Source organism: Sebastes fasciatus, chromosome 9 (genome assembly GCF_043250625.1).
Source record: "Sebastes fasciatus isolate fSebFas1 chromosome 9, fSebFas1.pri, whole genome shotgun sequence".
NCBI lineage: Eukaryota > Metazoa > Chordata > Actinopteri > Perciformes > Sebastidae > Sebastes > Sebastes fasciatus.
The window spans coordinates 26,399,384-26,412,543 of NC_133803.1; the positions used below are offsets into that span (position 1 = coordinate 26,399,384).

Consider the following 13,160-nt stretch of genomic DNA (forward strand, 5'->3'; position numbering starts at 1 on the left):
TCGCAATATATATCGAATCGGTACCCAAGTATCGTGATAGTATCAAATCGAGAGATCAGTGTATCGTCCCACAGCTACTGTGCTCAGGTGAGAGTGGTGCTGAGGTTCAGAGCTCGACCAACACCGTCTGAGCTGGTGAACGCCCTACTACGGGCCCCAGACTGCTGCCGGTCCATTTATTCAAAGGGCAGGTTGGGATCCTGGAGCCAATAATCGATGAAATGACCGGTGGGGGGTCTGTTGTTGTCGGCTCATTGACAACAACTGGTAACAGAGTACATGCTTCGACCAACCTCCCTAATGCACCTCAGCCTTCCCAGCTAAGATGCCGGGTGTCCACAGGTCCTGGAAAAGTCCCAAAAAGTCTTTAATAGTATTAAGCTAATTATATCTCTGGCATCATTATTTATACAATTTGAAGCAGTGTTTATAAGGCATCACGCATGCGGCAGCACATGGTGTGCTCATTAACATTTACCTGAAGTGCATTGGGATCAATTATAAGGGGATTATGATCACTATGAGCTGGTGATGGTGAGCCTCATACTGTAGGGCAAACATCAATAAAACACGAGGAGAAGCACTACTTCCTGCCTCGAGAAGCTCTGATACATCAACTAAACATTACGAAACTATGACGTAATAAGTACAGAAATGTCAAAGATATGTCTGTCTAGATTTGAAGAACTCATTCTAATGAAAACATAACGATTCTTAGTTTCAGTTCCTCGAAGTTTTACACACTATTTTTTTAAGGTGGAATATTCACAAGTTGCGGAATACTCCAAAAAACACAGCGTCCGTATTCGCGAGGTGAAAATCCGCTTTGTATTTGGTCTGAACACACTTTGAGACAACATCTAAAAATAGCCTGAATAAATTAACACCAATTCAGACTGGTTTTGTTTATTCTTTGGTTGAACCTGGATCATAAGCAGGGTTACTGTTTGTGACAAAAAAGAGATCCTTTTCACTTGTCGTACGTCGTGTCTTAATTGAAAATACTTCTTCGGGCTTTCACTGTTTTCTCATTTGAGTGAAGTATATCCAGAGAAGGAGGAGGAAGGGGGAGGTGGGAAGAGTAGAGGAGGGAATGAGGAGGAAGCAGAAAAGTATAAAGGAGAGAGTTGGTTTCGGTGAGCTTCAGTTAGAAGCATCTCATCTACTCATACTGCATTAAATCACACCTGTCAGTTTTGGCATGAATCACCACTTCTCTTCTCTGTTGGGATTTCCCAAAACCCCAATCTGTTCTTCTTAAGTATGTTTTATAACCAAAACTTTCAGTCCCAATGCTTTAAAAAAAAGAAAAGACTATAGTACTGGAGACAAATTAGTGCAATCGCTGATAGCAGACAAGATTAATACGTGTCTCTCTTCTCTAGTACGTTGTAAATATCAAAAAGCGTAAGGGAATAGGAGAGAGTGTGATATAAGAAAAAGGATGGGAGGATAGAGGGAGGGAGGGAGGGAGTGGGGGAGGTGAGAGTACATCCGAGCAGCTCAGCATGGTGAGTTCTCTGACGGAAGTGAGGGAGGGGAAGGGATGGAGGAGGAACAACAGAGCTTGGCACATAGAGAGAAAACTAGAGGGCGAGAGATTCTCCATGTCCCCGCTGCCATATGGTGAGCAGCCAGGCCGCAGCACACAGCACATATATGCACTGAAAGGGCTAATTATACTGCAGGGAAAAATCATATCGATCATATTTTTCATGAAAAGATATCGCTTTCTATTTTAAGCAGAAGCAACATTTGAACGAGAATATTATTTATTTTGCATGTAGAAATAGTTTAATTTAATAAAATACGTATTAAAAACAATCATATCATGCAACTTACAACACCAAAGACAAAATAAGGCCCATGCTAAATTCATAAAGAGCCAGAACAGAGCAAAAAGGAGAGTGAATATTGGACTTACATTCATCAGAAACACGACTCCAAATAAATGCTAACATTGCTCTGTGACTGCTGGAAGTGTAAACAGGTAACTGTTTGCAAACACATCAACTTAAAAGGTGATAATATGTCAGTGTTTTGTTTACAGCTTATTACCAGTGCCCTAAGTGGCCACAAAAATCAATTAATGCAGGTGTCAAATTCTTATTATTTTCAAATTATACATTTGAGTGTTAGTATTTAAGGCAATACAGTATTTATACTCTATGCATGAGTTAAAATCTAGTTTTTAAACCTTTATTATTTCAGTATATATTGTGCTTAAAGGAACAGTTTGTGGATCTAATAGTAGAAATGGAAATATTAGCTTAGAATAAGCCCTTCATATCTACATAGGGAGTGGGTCCTCTTCACGGAGTCCACCATGTTGCTCCGCTATGTTTCTATAGTAGCCCAGAATGGACAAACCAAACACTGGCTCTAGAGAGAACCTTTCGCGTTTTTACGTTACCTGAAGGCCACCGTAGTTCTCCGACACTCTTATGAAACTGCGGTAAAGTAAGCTGCAGAGTGCAAAACCGTGTTACCACCTACACAATTAATCGAAATGTTATCTAAATCGTAATATGGCCTATACTGCAATTTTTTAAATCACAGGAGGCGCAATAAATATGAAATATGAAATGTGTCAAAATACCATTTTAATTTAAATATTGTGGTGCTGTAGAGATGTCCTGGCCTACAGTACACATCATATTCTACAGATTTAAGAAAACATCTCTGGTTGGTACAGATCCCCTCAAAAATCACACCATAATCATTCTAATATGTTTTTTTCAATGAAAATGAGAATAATGATGTAAAAATGATTGAATCGCAATTGTTAATTGTTCGGCTCTATATAATAGCCTGGGTTTTGTAAATTGTAGTTCAATGCCAAAATCTAAAATGTTAGCATATGACAGTGTCTTGAAAGTCATTTCTCCAAAACACACAAAATACGTGTATGAAATAGTCATTCTGACTTCATCCAGCAGGACTAAAGGTGTCCTAATGCATATTTTATGAAAATATAGCTTACGGTATCATGATGTTAATAACTCAAAATAAATATGAAATATATTTTATGTTCAGAATGAAACCATTTTTTTCTCACCTGTGGTGCTTTAAAAGACCGTCTTTTTATATGAGTTTCACGTCAGTTTGATGCAACCCAGCACAATATACACGGCCAGTTTCATAATCCCCAGATTTCTATCAGCCTGTAAAGGTGATAAACTATTTTCTGCAAATAATACAGTGTTAAAGTGAGTGTAGGTGGATCTCCTTTGCATGCAAACAAATTCCTTTTCTGTATGCACACACACACACACACACACACACACACACACACACACACACTCAGACACACACACAAACACACACGTACACACACACACACACACGGTTGCTGCAAACCGGAAACCCATTTCTAATTCTGGCGTGCATTTTACCTTCCATTCAATTTCACAAATAGCATGAGAGGGAGGAAACTTTTTAATACTCGTCTATTATAGGACACAGAATGAGCTCCAATCAATCTTGTAGATGACTCCGTGTGTGTGTGTGTGTGTGTGTGTGTGTGTGTGTGTGGGGACTAGATTAAAAGACAGGAGTGGGGAGGTAGAGACGATGCTGCGAGGGAGACGGTTTGAGAGAGAATGAAACTTTTGAAGGTCTTTACTTAAACATCTCACAACAGCACCGAGTAACAAACTTTAAAAATAAGTGTTGGAGAGCAAATGAGAACGAGACGGAGCGCTTAATTTCTAAATAGGTGCGAGGTGATTCTCTCTGACACTGACTCATTGTTATTTGATTCATGTCTGCCTGCGTTTTGAATATCGATCCAGGAACTGGAGGAGTGACTCATACTCGGCCATAGAGGCCTGAGTCACTACAGGAAAAGAGTCTGGCTCCCGATCCCGTCCCGATGCCACCCTGCTTTATGAAAGCCCAGGACCGGGGAAGGCCGAGCCAACGGTTGGCTCAGCCGCAGTAATGATGCTCAAGGACTGAAGGACTCAGCTATTTTATCTGCCGTATTTTTAGACACATCTACTGTGTGTCAAGCAGGGGGGTCTTAAACTTGTTGGAGTTGTTTAAGTGGAACTTTAAGCTTTGATTGAGGATTCAGGCTCTGGGAGAGAGCGGTCCAAAACCATTTTGGGAAGCAATTGCGGAAATTGGAGGGAAGCTTTTACCTGCAGAAATAACTGGGAGCTCATTAGTTGTTAGAATGAGTGGAGCACACAATGGTGATTTTTGGTTCAAACTTGAGAATATTGTCATTAAAACTGAATATTTTGCTGAGTATTGGTTAGTTGAAAATGGGCAGAGAGGAGCATCCCTCCCATCCTCATCGTATCCCTGCGACGACGATCTCAAGCCATATATTGTCCTTTATGTGGTTGTTGAGGTTGTCCTGTTTGTCGTACATTATTGGGTGTTGAGAAGGGGACGGCCCATTGTTATTCCGAAACATCAATAGATCAAACAAATGGCCAATTGGGCCAAAAAAGCCCATTTGTCCGGCAGTCCGTTACCCCGAAAACAAACGCCCATTGCTCTGAAAATACACACTCTTCATGCAACAAACATGGAGAATGACTGCCATCAGTTGGAACAAAGCATTTCATTGGTCAAACATATATTTCCACAGGCAGAAATCCTCTGAAATCGAGGTCCTTCCGAATATATTTTCCCCGCAGGGATGTGCAAGCATTCATAAAAAAAACACAAAATCAGTTTTTTAAATTTTCGTGTGAATTTTTCAGACAAAATCCGTGCCTGGTATGAAACAGCTTTTATTCTGTATTTTTATTATTGTCAGCAAATCCCATAAAAAAAAGAAAGTATTTTCCTGGGATTTGTAGTTTTTAGCAAACTCAGCCATGGATTAATACACATTTGGTGTGCTAGTGGCTCTCAGGGGCCCCAGAGGTGGTAATTTGGTGAATTAATGGTTTGTTTGGTAATGATAAGCACAATATAAACTCATTTTACCATCATCTTATGTCTTATTTTAATACCTTTATGCTTTTCAGTGGATATTGCACTGCAAACAAGGGGCAGATTACCACTTTACCTGATGGGTACTTGGGGGACCACAACTCATTTTATTTACCCTGGAGCCCAACGGTAGATTAATTTGGCCCTGGCTAATATTTATGGCAGCAGGACGGTGTATGTGTGATTATCTCGAAATAAACTACAGTGTGTGTGTGTGTGTGTTCATGGTAATAAAGGTACATGTCACCCAGGGCAGTGCTGTACTTCATTCATGTGTTTTTAATAGTTTTATTGGCACAGAGGAATAAGATAGAACAGGATTCGGCTACACAGATAGACAACACTTAGATTGTTGGTTTTGGTCTTTTTGTGGGATCTGTTATCAAGGATAAAGATAACACCAGCATTATCCTTCAAGGAGCCCTGTGTGTGTGTTTCTATGTCAGTTTCTGCACAGTACATGGATGAAGGGGTCAGGGGAGGCTCACAGGTTGATTAAAGGGCTAACGCACACACACACACACACACACACACACACACACACACACACACACACACACACACGATCAGGAGACCAGGTAAAAATGTCAGTGACCCATATGAACACCTTTTCAAAGCTTCCATCAAACTGTAATCATCACTGAAATAGAAGGAAGAATTTATATACTAGAACCACTATAGGACTGCTATTGCTTTTGCTTTACAGTGACGTTTTCATTCAGGATTAAATTCGTAGACTCTTAAGTTTTGGCTGCACAAAACTCAAAGTTAAAGGGTTAAGTTAGGGGTAAAATGCCAACAAGGGACATCCCTGCAAGAAAGATGTGTTAAGACGTTAGTCCTTGCCTGTCCAGCTTTGAGTTACGGTTCATTGTAGCTTCCGTCACAGTGCTGTATGGTTAGACCAGAAGCTCCTCCCTGCCTCTCCACCCCTCTACTCCTCTAACCTCCATCCTTTCTTACCCTTTTCATGCATCGTATTTGCTCTTCCTGCTCTCCAACCTTCTTAGTGTGACTAAAGCCTGATATATAGTTATTATAGTTACTTATACCTCTGTCTGTCATAGCGTTGTCCAAAATCTATTAAAAGCACATCAATGAGCCACACTACACAGGGTGACATGTTCCTTTATTACCAAGAACCATAGACTGTATATAAGAAGTGGACGTAGTCGCCATGATGTCACCCATTGGTTTGTGGGCTGCCGTTTTGAAGCCTCGAGTTTGACATTTTGGCCATCGCCATGTTGTGCTTTTGCAACCAGAAGTGACACGAGAGGGTGGAGCTAAGTACAACTGAACTGCTGATTAAGACGTTTTCAGGCGACCAAAAATGTTATAGTTAACGTTCATAAACTGAAAACACACTGTGAAAAAGTTGTAAGACGAAAACACGGTCAACTCCCAGACCGGACAACGCCGCGGTAGCAACCTGTCAATCACAAGGTAGCCACGCCCTAAAGAATCCCCTGCTTTATGGTCTATTTGACTCTAAATGGGACCATAATTTACTAAATGAACATCATGTTGTATTGAAGAAGACTTGAAACTAGCGATTGAGACCATAAACTCATGTTTACAATGTTTACTGAGGTAATAAATCAAGTGAGAAGTAGGCTCATTTTCTCATAGACTTCTATACAATCAGACTTCTTTTTGCAACCAGAGGAGTCGCCCCCTGCTGGCTGTTAGAAAGAATGCAAGTTTAAGGCACTTCAGCATTGGCTTCACTTCTCAGACCCAGAGGTAGCCCATAGTCAAGAACACACAAACTGTATTTTATTTTGACTCAATGCTGCTGCCGGAAATACTCACTAGAGTAGAGCACCAAATGTTTATTAATCCGCAGCTGAAAGTAGTCCCCAACAAATGCACTATTTCCTCCTGTTTCAGCAACATTTGCTAAAAACTACAGTGCCCAGCTGTTTTAGGAAATTACTGAGTTAAAAAAAGAAATTAAACTTGACACGTTGTGACCCATTTTTAAAGATTTACGTCTTTGAACCAATGGGTTGAGCGCCATAGATTATTGTTTTGGTCTTTTGTCTTTTCATGGAATTTGTTGACAGTAATAAAAATATAGAATAACGCCAGCCTTCAGTTTTATATCACTTTAATAAAATTGACAAGACCATTTGTAAAGTCAATTAAGAAGTTATTCTAGTGACAGATTTGCTTGCTTTCTTTAAGAAACATAATTTAAGGTAAGTTTAAAGTACACTGGCTTGTTATGATGGATGTCTTTCATTTCTCGGATGTAGTTTAAATTGCATATTCATAACAATGCTTTACAGTTTACCTATGCACATCAAAAATGTCTCTCTTGGCAAATAATTTAATCACCATCATCATCAAAAAAAACAAAAAAAACGTAGCCTATTTTTCCTCTGAAAAGTTGGCAATGTAAAATGTAAACTATAAATGACCACTTTACTCAATGAAATCCAAATAACAGGTTGATTTACTTTGGAAATTTTCCCACTTTCATTAAGATTTTTTACGTTTCAGTACCAGGCTAAATGAGGGAACCTCTTTTGCAGTGTGTATCTTGTGTATATAATCCAATTTAATTTACATTCTCATGGACAAAGCCTAGGTTTCTCTCTGTGTGTGGAGTCAGAGTGCAGAGCTTGTTAGTGCTGCACAGCTTAGTTAGGAGACACTTTATGTTAATGTTGTATCCTGCTGTGAATCATAGGCCATTTGTTTACAATATGCATGTATGCACCCACATAGACACACACATTTATTTTTATATTCACATACATTTAAGAGTAAAGGTATTGAACGTTTTGATGTAAAAGTGGAGTGTGTTTTGAGTTTGTGTGTGTTTGCACAGGAAAGTGAAGCTTTTATGCTCACTTTGCTTTAACCTTGTGTCTTCCTACATTTGAATATGGATATTTCCCTGCATTTTCTTAATGAGCTCGCTCTCTGTTTCTCCGTCACACTGTACATTTCTCTCTGATCTCTCCCTTCTCCCTTCCCTCCCTTCGCTCTATCCTCCTCCCTATCTCCTTCTCATAATGATCTGCCAACCCCCTCCATACATTTCCCGACACTGTTATTTGATGTGATAAAGATTTTTTTTTTTCTCACCTGCAAGAGAAAATTTGATGGCTTGTTGTGGTTGACTGATTTACGGAGACATACTTGATGTATTTCCTGCTCCTGTTTGCTTCTACAGTGTGTCCTACTTTGCCACATTCATTGCAAAAACACACTCACAAAACCACACACAAGGGTAACACACCACATTTGCGTTAGATTGTCCAATGCCTACCTGGTTTCTGTTCACTGAGGAGAACATAGACACCAGATGATACATATCTACAGTAGATCGTTGCCTCTGGTAGGCTTCTCAGTTTAGTTATTGTTGAGTGATAGTAGGCTAACAGTTAGTATGTGTTGAGGGAATCATTTCACATAAACTTTAGTGAGTGACAGTAGCCTATATGCTACCAGATTAGCATGTGAAGAATCATTTAAACTGTATACTTTGTTGAATGGTATTAGACGCCATGCTAACTGTTTAGCATGTTGTGAAAGAATAATTAGGCTACATATAAACTTTGGTGAGTGACAGTATGCTACCAGTTTAGCATGCTATGTTTCTAACCGCGAGTAGCCGGACATGGGTGTGTTTTATTCCTGTCAACCAGAGTGTATTTCACTGGTGTTTATGACCGCGAGTAGCCGGACTTGGGTGTGTTTTATTCCTGTGAACCAGAGTGTATTTCACCGCTTTTTCTGACCACGAGTAGCCGACTTGGTTGTGTTATTTCATGTGAATCAGAGTGTATTTCACCGGTGTTTCTGACCGCAGGTAGACGGACTTGGCTGTGTTTTTTTCCTGAGAACCAGAGTGTATTTTACTGGTGTTTCTGACCATGAGTAGCCGGATTTGGTTGTGTTATTTCATGTGAACCAGAGTGTATTTCACCCGTTTCTGACCACGAGTAGCCAAACTTGGTTGTGTTATTTCATGTGAACCAGAGTGTATTTCACCCGTTTCTGACCACGAGTAGCCAAACTTGGTTGTGTTATTTCATGTGAACCAGAGTGTATTTCACCGGTGTTTCTGACTGCGAGTAGCCAGACATGGGTGTGTTTTTTCCGGTCAACCTGTATTTCACCGGTGTTTCTGACCGTGAGTAGCCGGACATGGGTGTGTTTTTTCCTGTGAAGCAGAGTGTATTTCACCCCTCTTACTGACCATGAGTAGCCAGACAAGGGTGTGTTTTTTCCCGTGTATTTAACTGTGTTTCTGACCATGAGTAGCTGAACATGGATGTGTGGAAACGTGCCTAATTCATATCTCTTTTTTTTGCGACATTTCAAAAGTTTGCTTAAAATTAGCTTGACAATTGAATGGAAACACGGCTAATAAGGACTGAAGTGTAGTAAGGATGAAGGAATGCACTTAGCCCCTCTATGTATTTAATGGTACATCCAGCCAACCTGGATTTATTAAGACTAATACCAACAGAAGCTATTTTGGATTAAAGCCACCTATCATCAACAAAAATGCCTCCGAAATAACAAATAACACCATAATGAAAAACAAAATATATACCCCTCATATTCATAATGAATCTGACAAAAATCACCAGATTCAATTCAGCTGAAAGGCTTCCCATGAACAACCAATGTAGTATTGATCAATAAACATATAATCAATCACACTGAGTCTATTTATCAGCCCGTACTGTATATTGGTACAACTCTATTGGGCTCTGAACGGAGCCAGGGGTTGGGGCAGGCACAGTGAGAGCCATGGATCAGGAAGTAAATCCTGCGGTGCTGCAGCAGCAGGTGACCTCTCCGTGACCTTTGGCTATTGCTTCCCAGGAAGTGCGTGTGTGCACTTAACATCATCAGCGGTGGGTTTGCAATGAGTGTGTGGATGTTGTTTTTGTGCAGAGATTACACAAGAAGAGATGGTGTGTGTGTGTGTGTGTGCGTGTGTGTGTGTGTGTGTGTGTGTGTGTGTGTGTGTGTGTGTGTGTGTGTGTGGGTAGGTGTTAACATTTCCAGGGGCAGGTATTGTTTCACCCACTGGGTCATGGAGTCTCTGAAGGGTTTTCTTCAGGGTGTATTTAGAGAAACAGCTTGTCCTGTTTCACACAAAGGAGCGATGTCGACTTCTCTATCAATCGACTGGATGTTGGACTTTCTTTTCTCGGGCCTCTACTGCTGGGATTTGTAGTTTTTTTTTTTAACGGCTGGGCTGATGGGGGAGGAAGCTGCACCGCTGACTCCCAGTCTGTGAGTAGTCTGTACTGCAGCCAAAGCAAATTATATGAAATGCTGTCAGATGTCATATCAGGTTAAATGCTCTCTATAGTTTTGAGCAGATTGAATGAGCAGGATGTGGTTTTTAAACTTGTAGTCCAGCAAATCAGTGTTTTCTTCGATGGAGGTCAAGAGTATTATGTGTCTTTTCTATTTATGTCCATTATGATGGATTGTCAAATGCATATTGGAAGTTATATTTAGCGTCTAAACTGACTCATATGAATAATTTAATCACGTTTGTCATCTTTAAAATGTTTGCAGGCATTAGATGTTTTAAATTTAGGCAAACATGTTAAAGGAGCAGTTTAACTTTATGACAGATTATGTAGAATTAAACATCTCTCATATACAACCATAAATAAAACCCTGTCCTCCTCTCCTCTTTTATTTTCTCCTCCTTTTCTTCCCTCCTCTCCTTGTTATCTACTGTCCCTTACTGTTTCCCTATCTCCTCTCCTTTTCTCTTTTTCTCTCCTTTATCCTCTTCTTTCCGTCCTTTCACCTCTCCTCTTTTATAATTTCTTCTCCTTTTATTCTATCCTCCCTCTCTTCTCCTCTTCCCTCCTCTCTCCTCTCCTCTTGTTTCCTCTCCTCTCCCTCCTCTCTTCTCATTTCCTCTCCTTTTCTTCTCTCCTCCCTTTTACTTCTCTCCTCCCTTTTACTCCTCCTCTTCTTACCTATACCTACCTACACTTTCCCTATCTCCTCTCCTCTTCTCCTTTTCTCTAATTTCTTCGCCGCCTCCTCTTTCGGCCCTTCTTCTCTTTCCTTTCACCTCTCCTCTTTTATCATCTCTTCTCCTCTTCTTCCCTCCTTCTCCTCCTCCCTCCTCTTCTTTCCCGTCCTCTCTTCTCATTTCATTTCCTCTTCTTCTCTCCTCCCTTCTATTTGTTCACTTTCTCTTTCACTTTCTCTTTCCTCTCCTTATCTATCCTCCCCTCAGTTTTTCCCTCTCACCTTCTTTTGTTTCCTTTCTACTTCTCCTCTTCTTTCCGTCCTTCTTCTCTTTCCTTTAACCTCTCTTCTTTTATCATTTCTTCTCCTTTTATTCTATCCTCCCTCTCTTCTCCTCTTTCCTCCTCACATCCTCCCTCCTCCTGTTTCCTGTCCTTTCCTCTCTTCTAATTTCATCACCTTTTCTTCTCTCCTCCCTTCTACTTGTTCACTATCACCTCTCCTCTACTCTTTCCTCCTCTCCTCGTTTGTCCTCTTCTCCTCTCCTTTTGTCTCCTTTCTTCTCCTCTTCCTCTTCTTCCCTACCTTGTACACTTTTCTTTTTCACCTTTTTCACACCTTTTTCACACCTTTCCTCTTTTTTTATCTATCACGTCTATCTTTTCCTTTTGTCTCCTTTCTTTTCCTCCTCTTCTTTCCTACCTTTTTACACATTTTTCAACTCTCCTCTCCTCTCCTCTCCTCTCCTCTCCTCTCCTCTCCTCTCCTCTCCTCTCCTCTCCTCTCCTCTCCTCTCCTCTCCTCTCCTCTCCTCTCGGATGAACTCTTTATTAGCATGAATGTTACATTATTGCCAAAGCTACATTTTACATTATTGAACTATTACATTTTACAAGGAAACAAAATAGATAAATAATCACGAGACAACAGCGACACACTCATATACAATCCTTCAGAACATACAACATGATTGATGTAAGGAGGTTTGTCTTCTCTTGGTAGCCATGTTTGGTCGCTGTTTCAATATCCAGGCTAAGTCTGTACATTGTCAATGTTTTCCTCAGCTTTTTATTAGCTATAGTGGTGAGTTATAGGGCTATAGTGTTTTAGGGCCAAATAACAGTTGAGTTTGTGTTGTGTTTTGGTTATTTCAGTCCGATAAGTCAGGGAGTTTTTTTGTGTATAATAATTTAGTTGAGTTGGATTTTTTTTGTTGCCAATTTGATGCCCTGAGGCTCCTCAGTGTTTGTAATACTGGGTGTTACTGTAAGTCACTTAGTTTTTCCTCCCACCTATACTGTACTCTTTCCCTCCCTTTCATCTCCTTTCCTCCTCTTTTCCTCTTCTCTCCTTTTCTTTATTCCTTCCCTTTCTGTTCTCCTGCCCATTTGTCTCCTCTTTTTTATTTCTTCTCTTCTCTTCTTTTCTCTCCCTCCTCTGCTCTGTTCCAACATCCTCTCCTATTTTCTCCTCTATTCTCTCTCCTCTTGTCTTTCCTCTTTTATTTTCTCCTTCCACTTGTTCCCTCTCTCCTCTCCTCCTTCTTCTTTACTGTGTATTTTATTGTCTTTTTGCTGTCTTGTCTTGTCTTTTCCTTGTGTAATATTGCAACACGTTTTCACCCCAACTTGTCACATACCGCCGCTTTGTCACGCCCCTCAGCATCACTTTATTTTTGGCATCAAAACCACTATAGTTATTTTCAGGAAAGAACTATATGGTTGGGTTTAAAACTACTACGTTTATAAAGTGCAAATGAAACTGAACATTGTGACCACGGAACACAAACTATCAGCTGATTGTAACTTGAAAGTGAAACTTAACACACGAGACACGGACAGCGGTCTCCTGGATGAAAGCCTTATGTTGCTGGACCCATCTACTTCCCCTCCTGCCCGCACTTATTGTGTCTTTTTGCTCTTTAAACTACATCACCACAATTCCGGCGTACTTTCTCTGAGCGTTCACCGTTGCCGCGGATGGGTTTACATTGTAGTTGAAGGAAAGCCTGGTGCGTTTCATACCGGTGCTAAAGGGCGGCCTTGACAAAGCGTTGTTATTTGACGTCCTAATGAGAATGGGCTGCATATTGCTAGTTGTTTTTGTATGTACATATGTACAGAATATTTAATGTGATTTTCTGTTCTGTCGTCCCTGCCATCTTTGTAATGTGATCTTCACTGATCTGCCCGCTCAGATAAAACTTGGGGTAACTAGCCTGACTATATAAAATG

At 40.4% G+C, this 13,160-nt stretch overlaps 1 protein-coding gene across 29 annotated transcripts in view; it reads left to right on the plus strand.

Annotated features, from left to right (window-relative positions):
• The window catches only part of LOC141774353 (regulating synaptic membrane exocytosis protein 1-like), a 97,891-nt gene that overhangs the window by 16,495 nt on the left and 68,236 nt on the right, over window positions 1-13,160 (plus strand). The window lies entirely within an intron of this gene.